Source organism: Haliaeetus albicilla, chromosome 12, assembly GCF_947461875.1.
Source record: "Haliaeetus albicilla chromosome 12, bHalAlb1.1, whole genome shotgun sequence".
NCBI classification, from domain to species: domain Eukaryota; kingdom Metazoa; phylum Chordata; class Aves; order Accipitriformes; family Accipitridae; genus Haliaeetus; species Haliaeetus albicilla.
Window position 1 is genome coordinate 5,874,500 of NC_091494.1, and position 13,402 is coordinate 5,887,901.

General features: G+C 45.6%; 1 long non-coding RNA gene across 1 annotated transcript in view; it reads left to right on the forward strand.

Annotated features, from left to right (window-relative positions):
* Positions 1 to 13,402, forward strand: part of LOC138687981 (uncharacterized) — a 37,287-nt gene that overhangs the window by 13,929 nt on the left and 9,956 nt on the right. Inside the window, exons 9-14 of the long non-coding RNA XR_011327018.1 lie at positions 252 to 414; positions 1,182 to 1,323; positions 2,775 to 7,044; positions 7,320 to 7,439; positions 7,793 to 7,861; positions 8,006 to 8,130. This is a non-coding gene — a long non-coding RNA (uncharacterized lncRNA). The remainder of the gene's footprint in view (positions 1 to 251; positions 415 to 1,181; positions 1,324 to 2,774; positions 7,045 to 7,319; positions 7,440 to 7,792; positions 7,862 to 8,005; positions 8,131 to 13,402) is intronic.

Genomic DNA, 13,402 nt, shown 5'->3' on the forward strand with positions numbered 1-13,402 from the left:
TGACCCTCCAAAAGCTAACAGCACAGCACAGAGACCATTCCAAATGCTGCTGCTCCCTTTCTTTAGCTACTTCTTGGCCTGAATTAACAATTCTAGGTGTAAAATGCAGAAAGGGCTGGAGCAAAGATACTTTGGCCACCTATGTTTTCTGGATGGGGGCAGTTCAGCTTCTCTCTTTGGGCTCTTCTAATTTTCACTAACTCTCAGAAGGGCCCAGGAACAGCAACGATCTCTGTTTTCTTCCAAACCAGGCACCAATGCCGTGAACTGGAAGCCTGCAGCTGGGAGCAGAGAGTGGTTGTCACAGTCTGCTGACCCCCGTCGGCTGAGGCAGTGCCCAGACATAGCGGTGCAGCCCCTTTCCACCAGCTGAGCCACGCACAGCGGCTGTGGCCCAATGGAGCCACGGGTCTCGTAGGTATTCACTCCATCTTGGCCAGTGTGTGCGAGCACAGTGTGCTTCTCAGCCTGTCTACCTCCCGTCCACACAGCTGCCTCTCGCAGAGCCTGTGAATGTCTGCAGCAGCCTGCCCAGGCATGTCGCACAGTGTGCTTAGCTGACTAGCAGCATACTGGGATATGGAGAGTATTTAAATGCATAAGACTCGGGAGAGCCCCCTCTGGTCCCTCCTGCAGCAATGCTTGCAGGCTTAGGCTGGAAGGACAGCGGCTCTGGTTTTCAGGGTAGTCTCTGGGCACCCTGCTGAAGGCTTTAGGGGCTGACAGACATTTCTAATCTCTTTCTGACTCCCAAGGGTCCTCCCTTACTCCTGGAAACATGTGGCCTTGAGTTAAACTACATGGCAAGCTCTCTAATGTAGACTGAACAGCTCACAGCAGCAGTACAGGTTTGGGCAAAGTGGAGTCTTGTAGCTCTACCTATAGAGACTTTAAAATGCAGAGACCAGAGGGATCAGTTTAATTTCAGGGAAACAGTCATTGGAGCACTTGTGCTTTTTCCCTTCTGGTTCTAAATGTTCAAATTCTCATAAATATGTGGGAAAAACTCTCCTTGGAATGGTCGTGCTGCTGAAACCGTCGTTGGCTTTTTGGAATTTCCTCTTTCATCTTTTTCTTTTTTTTAAAAAATTATTTTTAGGGCTCTTTAGATGAGAACAGATTTGTATTCTTCTCTTCATGCTGCTTGCTTACCACCTGAAATCCTCATCTGCTCTTTGCAGTTCCCAACACAGCCACGAGCAATATCCTGAACAGAGCGTTCTAACTTCAGGTGAAGAAAAGCAACAGAAGCAGATGGGCTCGTAAACAGCAGAGATCTGGCTCTCCCACAGAGGTCCTTGCGGAGTGGAAAGGAGCAGAATGGTTAGTAAACACTGAGGAACTTCCATTTTCTGGGCTGAAATGTGATAATCTGGGGAGGGAAGGACAGTGTAGGAACAGCAACTGTCATATTCTGGCACAGTCAGCTATTCCCAGCAGAAGCTGTTCATGTTAGAACTTGTAGCGAATTGGAGAATATGGGAAAGGGGGGTACATTTTCCAGCATCAGAGAATTTGTGGGTGATGAAAACAAGATTTCCAGCAGCCCTTTTGTGCTAGCATTTTAGTCTTGGTTTCTAAAGAGGTATCCTACTGTTTCTCTGTTATTCTTCCCTCCCCTTGAATTACTTCTGAAACTGTCAGTCAATCAGTTGTAACTTCTTTGATAACAAAATTCCCACAAGTTACCTGAAGGTTTGCAGCTGGACCGAGGAAAAAAAAACCCAAAGTAGAGTCCCCACTGGTGGAAGAAACCTCAGCCATGCATCCGTTCGGAGAAGCAGCAGCAGCAGCCAGCTGGCCAGGCAGCACACATGCTGCTCCGAGCTAGCGTGCGCTGCCCTTCGCCCAGCCAAGCATATACAGGACGTGGAAGTGAGCAGGAATGTTGCGGGGAAGGGCAGGGGGGAAGATGATCTGTGGGATCTAATTCCCTAATAACCCGGCTGGGGTACTTCAGCTTCTCAGGGATCTGCTTGTCGCTGAACGTGTTCCACTAGCGGAGTGATGGTGAAGAGAACCAGGGTGCATAAGCCTCATATGTGAAGTGTGGGTAGCCAGTTTGTCTGTCCGACCCTGTCTGCTCCCGCAGGCGCACCAAAGATACAGTCGCAAGGGAAATGGGAAGAAAAGCCTAGTGCTGACATAACCTGTCAGGGCCTTCGGTCTGGGTGTTGACAAACCTCTGAGTACATCTAGCTGCCCCCAAGAAGCAGCATGTGTACTGTTTCCTGAAGGGACACAGATCCCTGACTGTACAAATTCTGTGTTTTCTTGTCCTTTCCTTACCTTCTGTGTAATAGAGCCTAGGAGTGAAGCAAGCAGGCAGGTGTCTTCCCCCATTAGAGGGCTGGGGATTCCTCCTTACTTTTCTTTCATGCTTGGGCAGGACCCTTTCTCCTGCCATTTCTAGCCACCCTTTGCTTAACAGTGAACCCAGGGGGATTTGGTTGCTTAGCTTTAGAGCCAGGAAATGAATGAAGAGGGGCAGGAAAAGAAAGAAATCAGAATAAGGAGGCTCACTTCGATAGTTTATGGAGTACAGAGAGATTTCTATAAACCACATGGTAGCAGGTGTAAAAGAAATGAAAGATGATAACCAACGTGGAATAATGGAGCAGCCCAAAACTCCCACAGCCCAGTGAGTCTCCAGAAATGTTGGAGAGGCTTAAACAGCAATTTAATGTGTACCTGCTGGGAAAGAGCAGCCTCTCCACCTTGTTCCTGTCAAGAAGAGCTCCTGATTCATGTTGTGTTTTTTTTTCCTTGGACAGGAAGACTACTGCAGATCCTGTGGTGTGCAAGAGTCACGGAGAAAAGAGACCTATGAAAGATGGCTCCAGGTTGGGGTTTTAGAGAGGTTTGTGCTTGATCTAGGGTTGAAAGGTTGGTGTTTCTTTTTTTCTTGGGGATTGGGAGGAGAGAGATTACTGAGTCCTTGAGTCTCAATGTAAAACAATTAGAATCTGGAACAGATTCCCAAAAGACATTTAGGGACGACTAAATGCACAAAGCAGCTTGAATATACCTACCACCAGAGTTCATCCAGTGCTGGATAAAGCCTCTGAAATGGGCAGTGCTTTAATAAAGTACATATGTCTGGGGACTCAAAATACAAGAAAAAAATATGGGGAGGGAGAGATAACACTTCCCCCATTTCTTAGAAAGGGAGAAAATGCCAAAAAGTTACTAATTTTTTTCCTGAGAATGCCTCAGCTGGACAAGAACCACTACAGGTTAAGACAATCCCCATAACCTGACACTTGGAGAACTTCATCCCGGCACAAGTAGTTCTGGCATTTCTAGGGAGATCTGTAATTCCAAGTGATAACCTTGGAGGTTAATTGAAGTCTGAAAATAAGTTTATTTGGTAGGTGGGCTAGAGGGGATTTTAATTATGTGTTTAGATCAGTGTTGCTTTAAGCATTAATTTTGCCTGGGAAAGCAAGCTGTAGTATCAGGAACAACACCTTCACACAGCTTAGATTTGGAGACAGAAAATCAGGGGGGACTGGTAAAAGCCCATAGCCTGTTATGGCAGACGGAAATGAGCTCTGAATTAAAAGAATCTCTTGTTTATTTTAGGCCAAAAATAACTGGACTCTGAGTAAGGCCTGATTCCCTGAGAATGGGTGCTCAGTAGTTTTTTGACAGTCAGGCTGTCAAAAGAAAGCTATCTGAAATGCAGACTACACACGTCTGAATTTTTTTGTGGCCTTATTTCTCTTTTCTGCTTTGTGTGTCATATTCTTTTTGCAGCTTTCCAGAGCAGAGTTACCCTTCCACTTGTTCCCCTTTGCCCCCTGCTGAGTCAATTCCTTTATTTTCCACCATTATTTGTACTGTACTCACTCCCAGAACCTGGGAAATCTTCCTCAGAAGTCTCCTTGTCTCCTGAGCTTACTGCCAACTCTCCCACTAAAGCTTTTAATTCTTCATTACAAAGAAGAATAAAAGCCCAGAAAAGTGTGCCATGACACCCTTTAAGGTGCCATTACCCTGTAATTCTTTAAAAACTCTATATGCATTTATAGCTGCTGAGAAGTGCTGGAGTGGGAAGCCTACAGACTAAATTGGTGGTAGCACATGAAAGAGAAGCAAGTGCTGTGGCCTGGTATCGGGCACCGGGTTCTGGTTTTGGTTTGGACACTGACTCACTCGGCCAGCTTGAGGAAATCGTTTCCCTTCTCTGTGCACCTGTTTCCACTCCCCACCTCTAATTGTCTCCCTGGTTAGACTAAGAGCTCTTCAGGACACGGCCTGTCTCTCGCTGCGTGTACGTACAATGCCTCAGCACAATGGAGCCTTGTCTTGGTTGGGGCCTTAGGTGTTCGAGTAATACAAACAAGAATAAAAGGTATGCCCAGACAGCAAGGCAAGCTTCCCAGACATGCTGCCCTGCAAGGATGTCTGAAACCCAATGTGCTGGGAGCTGTCTCTGTTCCCAGTCCTTGGCTTCTCTCAGCCGGCCAGCAAAGCATAACCAGTTCCAATTACAATGGTGAGGTGAACTGGCACGTTCCCAGTTCCACTGGGAACCGGTGTGAAATCACTAAACTCATTTTGCAAACTCAAGCAGTGCCTGATAGGAACCTCCAAACCGCGCAGCTACAGACCTGCCTGGAGCCGTGCCATCTCCCTGCAGGTGAAAAGCTCCTTACGTCAGCCCTGAAGCTCAGAGCCATCTCATCCCACTCCCAGCCCACACTGCACACGCTTGAGCCTGCTCCAATTTGCCAGCAGAGAAACGAGCAAAAACATTTTCTTCTTTCCTCCCTTGTCTGAGGAGGTGCATACATGTCTCTCTGGCTTTTCTTCTTATCCAATGGCTTTTGCATAGCCCCTTCCTCCCGTTGTTTGTTCGTTCCCTGCACTCCATCCCATCTTTTGTGTTCCTCCCTGGTTTGATACAGCATCTCGCTGGTCCTGCTTCACACTAAGAGAAGGGGTATTAGATGGATTCCCCATAGAGTATAAATTGAATGGAGAAAAGTGGCTGGTTTCCCAGCAATAATTTATCTGATTAAAAAAATACTCCCCAAACTCCCCCTCCTCCACTGGTCCTACACCCCCTCCAAAAAGAACATTGGCACTCGGGCTAGTGTTTGAACTGTATTATTCAAATTGCTGGAAGGGGGATTTAGATGGGAAAATAACTGTCAAAAGATGGCTCTCTGGGGATTTTCCCCAGAGCGTGAGCTCTGAAATTTGGAACATGGGTTGTTGTATGGAGGAGGCAGAGAGTAAATAATTCTGAGTCAAGTACCTCCATGATTTCTAGCTTTGCCCTCATCTAACAAATATCTTATACAGATATGCACAGATGCACATGCTCACACACATGTGCCCCTGCACACACATTTCATAGAAGAAGCCATTAGCAGTAATGCCAAAGCACAGCAAGCTGTTCCTGCTGTTCCCTTTCTTCTCTCTCTTTTTTGCCTTACTTCAGGGCTTATTCCAAATAAATGAAGAAATACGCTTCATAAAATGCCGGTCTCCTTCTTTGTTACCTGTACAGGTTTTATTCCTTTTAAATCAGTGCTCTCCAAGGCTGGTAATTTTCTTCTCCTGCTGAAGCCAACATTCCTTTACTCACATAGGCTGTTCTAATTGGGGAACGGGAAAGTCACCCTGACACCCCTCTTCATCACAGCAATGCAGCATAGGTGACCTGAGCTATGTATTTCTGGCCCATCTGTATTTCGCTGTTGCCTTTCTCTTTGAGGGAGAGAGGCAGGTATTTTACATTTCATACTGCTCCCACAGTATGCAGTGATTTATAACAGGAGCTACCTTATTAATGTCAAGGGCAGAATTGCTACCGATGTTCAAGCTGCAAGAGCGTATGAAAATCATTTAGTTAGCTATGGCATGGTCCCAGCACCGAGGGCTGTTAGCTGATGTACATTCCTCTCTCTGCTCACAGCCTCCGCCAAGTCTGCATGCTGGTTTCTGGGCCAGTGGGTGAAACGTGAACAGGCCCATTCTGAGCTGGAGCTTTTCAACCTCGGAGCAACCTTAAGCTAGTCGCCAGGGCTCAGGTTTCCTTGCTTTTTGACAGGAGTACTGTTCAGATGAAACCTCTCTCCACTCCTTCTGGAGGATTTACGCTGCCACAAGTCTTCATTTTTTCCAGATGTTTTACCTAATAAATCAAGGAGTCTCATCAGAGGATTCGAATCCAAAAGCTGTTACCATGACTTCAAAGGCACAGGCTGGAATGGAAAGAAGTGCAGACATTTTATACCACTCTGTAGTCACTGATCATGAAAATACACTCCGGTTCCAGGATTTTTTCCTGTGGATACCAAAATTCCACCATGATTAAATAAAATGGTGCTGTGCTCCTTCAGCCAGCCTTTGCTTAAAAGAATTGAGCTGCAGCACTCACAGGCTGTATGGTTGGCAGTAACCAAGGATGGGGCTGGTCCTGAGAGAAGGTGAGCTCTGCCAACCTCCATCCAAGATCAGGGACCGTTAACTCAGGTTTGAACTCGCTCTGTCTTTTCAGATTATTGGCTGCATATTTTCTCTCAATGCTAGGTTAAGCTTTTCTCATGTAAAGGATTCAGACGTCTGTTCATATTCTTCAGATGTTTGGGAGAGAAAAAGATAAAAAGAGTTATATGGCTGCAAAATGGGATTGTGATTATTCATACTGGTTTGTTCCTTGGTCAAGAATGTAACTTTTTTTTTTAAATATAGTGAACCTTTTCTTTTTACGGTGTCTATATGGTGTAATTTTCTTTCACTGTTACATTTCTAAAGATAAATGCTCTGGTGTTTTGAGAAACTGTTATGTATGCGTTTCTAATTACTTGATAGCACAGTGTACTGCAGGATAATGTAATGAAGAAATGCAGCTGAAGAAAGAAAAAATGTTCCCACGTGTAGGTGAGCGGAAGACCTACAAGACTGCATTTTGGTTCCTTGCTTTCCCAAAGAGTGCTGGCATGGCTCTGGCTGCGCTAGGTGCTGCCCATCAGAGATGCCCAAGTTAGGCTGTGTTCTGCAGCAGCTTCTTCTGGCAGCAGTGCCAAGGTAAGCTGCTCTTCTTCACTCTCCGCCTTGTCTTCCCTGTCTGTGCAGATAGCTGTGGGGCCGTATCCTAAACAGTTTCCCATTTGGATTTCTCTCACCACTCCACTAACAGTTGTATGAACAGGACTGAGTGGATGGTGCCAGGCAGGAACAGGCTGCTGGTGGCATGAGGGAGAAGGTGGTGTGGCTGTGGGGAGCCCCTTCAGCCATGAAGAGAGGTGCCCAGGTTAAAAGTGTTGAGTTTCAAGGGAGAATTTGGACTCTCTCCTTCACAGGGCTGCCCTGCACTGCCTCCCTGCAAAGCCATGAAGAGGGGAAGCTGTGACAACCTCCCGAGGGTACCTACAGCAGGTGATATGAGCAGAGACTTTGGCTTGTGCTGTCTGAGGATTCTGGTACGTGAATAAGTTATGACTGGGGGCCTGTTGGGGGAGGGCTAAGCCAACCCTATCTTACACTGGTTGTAGGTGTTAAAAGCATGCAGAGAGTTCTTACTGCAAAGCAGATGTGTGGTAAACTGCTTGCAGGCCAGATCTCTAAGGGAAGTGGGGACTGTAGCGCTTGGGAGTGTTTTGAAAATACTCTGCAACCCCCAGTAAACACTGTAGTTATGGAAAACAGACTTGGGACATGAATTTACTCCAGTTAGACCATATTCTATGTGTCCCAGGCAGCAGGGAGCAAAAGGGCATTTGGTCCTGCAATGTGTTTAACCAGATCTTGAAAAATCACCATGGTTGTCCAACAGGAAGATGTTTCAGGGAAGGGAACGTTCTGCTGCATTCTGGTGGAGGGTTGTCAGAGAGGGAAGAGCCAGGTATGTATCTCCTGTGTTGTAATGATATGTTCAGACTGAAAAATAAGCTCATCTAAATATTAATAATAAAATAACAGTTACCATGATACACTTTGTTCCTGCCACAGACTTCAGAAAAATTGCTCCTTATCTTCCCTCCCCCAGGATGCTGAAGCCCAGCACCCCAAACTGTTGTGACTGCTTGGGATTGATGACATCTAGAATGATACGTGTTGGATCATCAGAACAGAGTGGGAGCAGCACAGCTTGGTTTCAGGAGCCAAAAATAGGTACTGTCATTTCTGAGCTGAAGCCTGCCTTCTCTTTCCCCACCCAGCCCTGCCTATTTGGCACATGCGGCACATGCAGCACATAATCATTGTGTTCACATCATACCAAAGAAAAACCACATTCCTAAAGCAAGCAGTGCGTTAAGTAGTGGACATGCTTTGGAGGCAGAGTATATTATGACATGGATCCTACATTAGTGAGCATCAATGACAGTGGTTTGCAGATTTGCTATGGGCAGTGGGTATAGAAAGGAGTACAGCTCATCTGCTGCATTGCCATGTAGAAAAGCATCAGAGATGTTCAGAGATGTGCTGTAAAATAGGGAGCTTGAATTCCTTTCACTGGACAGCTGCTCAAATACTTGTAATTGAATGATTGAGTGATGAATGTAGCACATTTGATTTTTCTCTGAATCTTTTCTCTCTTTTATTCTGTAGCTCTGTGAATCTCAGTAATGCTTTCACCTTTTTTTAAGTCTGCTCACTAGAGTAGTTGTCTGCTTCTGCCAAACCCCAAAGCTACATTTCATTAAAAAAACCTGATTATTCAGGAAGGGTGAAGTCTGATTCACAAAGATAACGCTCTTTGAAGATGTCTGCTCCTTTGGTAGTGACTGATTTAAATGGGTTCCATTTTAATATGCCTCTTATGCTGTTCTCAAGGCCACACAAAGGAGGAGGAATTGTGTGAGGCCATATAAATCAGGGTTTGTTATAGGGATGTCAAACACAACTGCACCATGGGGTGTTAATAGTGAGCAGGCAAGTAGTCAAAAGCAAGTCAGAACCAACTAACAAAAGCCACAAAGCTAATCTGTCTGGTTCTTGATGCTTCCCAAAAGTGCAGTGTCTGCACACTCATATTCTCTTCTGGGAGAAGCTTGGGGTGTTAGACTGATCCATATCACACTTTCAAAGTGCTCCAGTAATTGGATAAGTAGGTTTGGTGGAACATCTTTGGTTCTCAATTTCTTCCATCAGGAAAGATCTAAAAATGAAGCTATGTGAGCACATCATCAGACCAGGTCTCTTCCTATTTACTAACACCAAGCTCACTCCACTGGATTTGTGCTCAGCGAAAGCAGTGGTGACCAGGCTGCTGGACACACAGCAAGGGACCTGTTGGATTAAACTTCCATTGAACAGTTCATCATTGTGTGGAGGAAGAAAACTCCCAATCTTTGTGCACGCGAGTAAGAGTTTCCTCCTTTTCCAGCAGCACTTTGTGGGCAGAGTGGAGGGCAGCCAAGAAAATTTAACCAGACTGAGAAATACAAAAAACCTTTTAGTGCACACTTGAAGCAAAAGCTCTCAAGCAATGTTTCCTGTATGCTTGACCACAGAGATACTGCATGCACCAGATCCTTTCTTTAGAAATGTTGACCCTCGACATGGCTGCTGCACTGGGCCCCGTGTTGCATCTCATGGTCAGATTCTTGCAGGTGTCTCCCTACATGCGGATTGTTTATGTGTAGGTTTGTTGTGAGTTAAATCCCAAGGCACTGACTCCACTGAGTTCCTGAGTGCTGGAATAAGAAGTGATTTGGGATCTCAGTGTGCAGCCTTTGGAGAAGGTGCCACTGCACGTGCTTTCCCCCTTCCTCAGTTCCATAGCATAGGAAGCCTCGAGCACTTCAGGTTTTCGGACGTTTCCGCTCACTCTTTCCATCACCTGCTCTTAAGACTTAAGGCTGCATGATGGACCGTGAGTCTTCAAGGCAGGTTTGTGAGTACAAAGCGTATCATGGGGGGACACAGTTTTCTCTTCCAGAATGATCGCACAATCTCTTCAGCTTTCCAAATACCTGTTAGTTCAGAAGAGAAACTGAGCTCAAATGTCCTGAAAAGTAGTGTGCTTTCTAGTAAAAATGAAGCTGTTAGAGCTTTAAAATGGGCCATGAGACTTCCTTTTTACGGAAGGAATTCAAGACAGTGGAAAGTTTCAGGGATTGAATGTAACTTGTGAGCCAGGATCTTGGATGATCACGAGTCCATTGGACAGACTGCACACACATGCACGCACATGTGCCTGCGAGCACATACCATTGTGGTTTCTATATTAGTTTTTGTTATTTCTCAATATTCCATTAATATTTAATGTATTTATCTCGGTTGCTGGTAATTACAGCAGTGAAAGTGCTGACTCTGGTGTCCTTCTGGGACATGACATTGGCTTGGGACAACCGAACATTTTTGTGTGAGCCTGCAAAAAATGTTCTGCCCACTACCCTCCAACCCCAAGAACATTCCTGGCTTCTCTGATAACATCCTTAAGCACAGCACTGCTAGAAAGACTTTCGTGTAGATTAATGACCTGACACTTCCAAATATTATTTTATTTACCAGGGCTTCTGGGTCACTAGAAGCTATTTGAGTTCTACCTATTCCTAGGAAGAAGGACTTCAGCTATCTCAGTTCTCTACCTACAGCGTCCCTCCATTTCACAGATAATATTTTGGAAATAAACAAATTTGGCAAGACTAACAAGCAGGGAATGAGAGTCCAGACCAGGACAGACTGCCATAATGGTGGTGCCCCGATAGCTTTTGGGAAGACAGTAGCTGAAATGGGAAAGGAATAGTCCTGGTAGGGAGGGTGAGCTGGGTGAACTCCGGGAAGGGAGCAACAGAGGGTGCTGCAGGTCACAGTGGAGCGGTGTTGACAGGGGTGGAAAGGGTGGCACATGCTCCAGTTAAGGTGCAGGGATGCAGTTGTGATCCTTGGGGGTGTTGGGTTGTGTTGCGATGGTGACAGAAATGATTGTGGGGGAATGATGAGTCAGGAAAGACCGAGGTGCAGCTGGATAATGCCAGCTACTACCCAGCGGGGTTCATGTCTCCCTTTAAAATCAGGTCAAGCAGAGTCCCGCTTCTCATCCTAAGTGAAAGGGCTGTGTTTAGGAAGTCGGGGCTCTCAACCAGCCAGCTTGTCTGTGGGAGCTGGGAGCGCTGCAGGGCAGAGGAGAGGATGCACTCAGACAGACTTGGTGTGCACACAGGTACCCTCCAGCTTGATGCACAAAGCTGGATTTTGCCTTTGTGAACATTTGCCAATTATAACATATCATGTGCGTCAATAGTGCCTCTAACTTGCCTTAATACCTTTTTATGAGAATAAAATTTGTTCTTATATGGTGCTTTTCATGCTTGAGGCAGTTCAAAGCGCTTCGCTAAGCACACTAATGAGTTAGATCTGGGGAGCGCAGTGATTGTGTAGGCAAATATAGGGACTATTATGTGCTCTGCAATAATTCACAGAGCCGCCTAAGCTAGAAACTGTTTTATTTGTTGAAGGGAGGAATGTTGGCTGGATCTCATGGTTGTCCTCTGGAAGATTTTAATGATCTTTAGCTTCCATATAGAATGGCACCTCAGAGAAACTGGAGCCAAGAGACCTCGCTTGAAGAACAACACATGTAGCTGTGCAGCACCAAGGCAGCTGTGTCCGCTGAGGTGAGGGGCCCAAGATCAGCTGCAGCCCTCGAGACCAAGATTTACCTTTCTCAAGCATATTACATCTCTCTGAATCCTCTCAGTGCCTTTAGGCTGACTCTGTTATTTGATGTCCTCTTTTACCTTACTTTTAGTTATAAAATAAAAGCTTTTTTTGTGCAGGACCTTCCACCCCTAGGTCTTGAAGAGGGATTACCGAGTTTAACAGTGACACTGTGAAACACCATGGAAGTATTGCAGTTCTCCACAGGAATAAAGGGAGATTTAAAGCTAGATCCAAGCAGATGTCTGAAGTGAAATTTGCACAGAATTCAGGCACCTCAGTCCAAAGTCATGATCCTGAAAAACCTGCTCTCAGCTTTCCCTGCTGCAGGAGCTGCCTATGCATGGCAGACACTTAATTTTCAGTGTTTAACTTCTTTCTGTGCTTTCTCAAAGGCATTTGGGGGTATGTCTTCCCAGACAGACCTTTTCTGCTGACCTGCTGGCAAGACTGACTGGGATTTCTTCCTAAAATATTTGGGTCAAAATAAACTGGTCTGGTGGAGGAGGGCAGTAGCTGCTTCCAGCGGCCTGCCCATCTGTGCTGGTAGGTACCCTGTGCATGACTGCAAAACAGCATGTGCAGTCCCAGTCCTCAAAGTAAATTCACATCTTTTTACCTTTTCTAGAAAAGGCCAAATGAACCCTAGTACATTGCCCTTACCTTCTGTGGGTATATAGTGAGGGTTGGGGTCCCCTTCCTACTACTAGATAGGCCTTGGTGGAAAATGCACATTATCCACTTCTGCACCGCAGTGATATTTCTCCAAAGGGAGCCAGCTTTTTCCTATTGCTCTATGATTACAGAAGCTTAATTAAGAAAGCGAGTGGAGTCAAACAGGAAGATGCTGCCTCTCTAGGTGTTGTCTCAGCGTACACATCTTCAGAGACTCATTACTTACACACCGACCTGGCCTGTGCAGGTTGATTATTTTGGGCTGTTTAGTGTATTCAGCTTACTGAAGTGTTTGCCTTCATGGCAGAGGCTCTACTCTTTGGTGTCCCCTTTGCACACTACAGCAGTAGTAATTAGCAAAACAGTTAAGTTTCTTTGGCATTTGTGATGCCCCAGGAAGCATCCCACGTTCAAGGATAGCCTTGAAACTCCTCCTTAAGCTCCTATGAGGCCACTTATGCTGCAGCTCCTGGGAACAAAGAGAATTTGCATGACTTTTCAACATCTCCCACCTGCCCTGTGATTTGTGTGTTAACTCTGAATAACAGTCATTACTTCTCTGGAGTTCAGGGCACTGGAGGGTTTCAAACTGCATTGCAAACAGGGCAACCCCGCTGATGTGAATAGAGCTGGTCAATTTGGAGTGTAAACAGAGTGACTTATCGAATTCACTTCCTAGCAATTGTAGCAGTGAGGATAGAAAGGTGTCACTTTAGGCTCTTCTGGAATGGGACAGGGGAGAGCAAAACTACACCCAGCTAAGACTGTAAGTAAAGACTAATACTATCTCTAATTGAAACCAAACAAAACATTCAAGTAGACAGCCTACAAGTGCTTTACAAAAAGTGGAAAGCAAATGCTTTTTCGTATAAGCATTAATCTTTATGCCTCACTAGGGTCATAAGCGCTAGTGAGAGTGCAAGGAGAGCATTCAGCTCAGTAAGCACCAGTCTGTAAAGATCTATGTCCAGTTTTGCACTTAATTCTGTTTATCTGGGGCTATTAATTAGCTCCTTTCAGTTTCCCTGTTAAGATCTGTATGTTAGGTCTACTGAACACTCCTGCACATAAAGATCCATCATTGATTGCTTGGGCAGCTAAA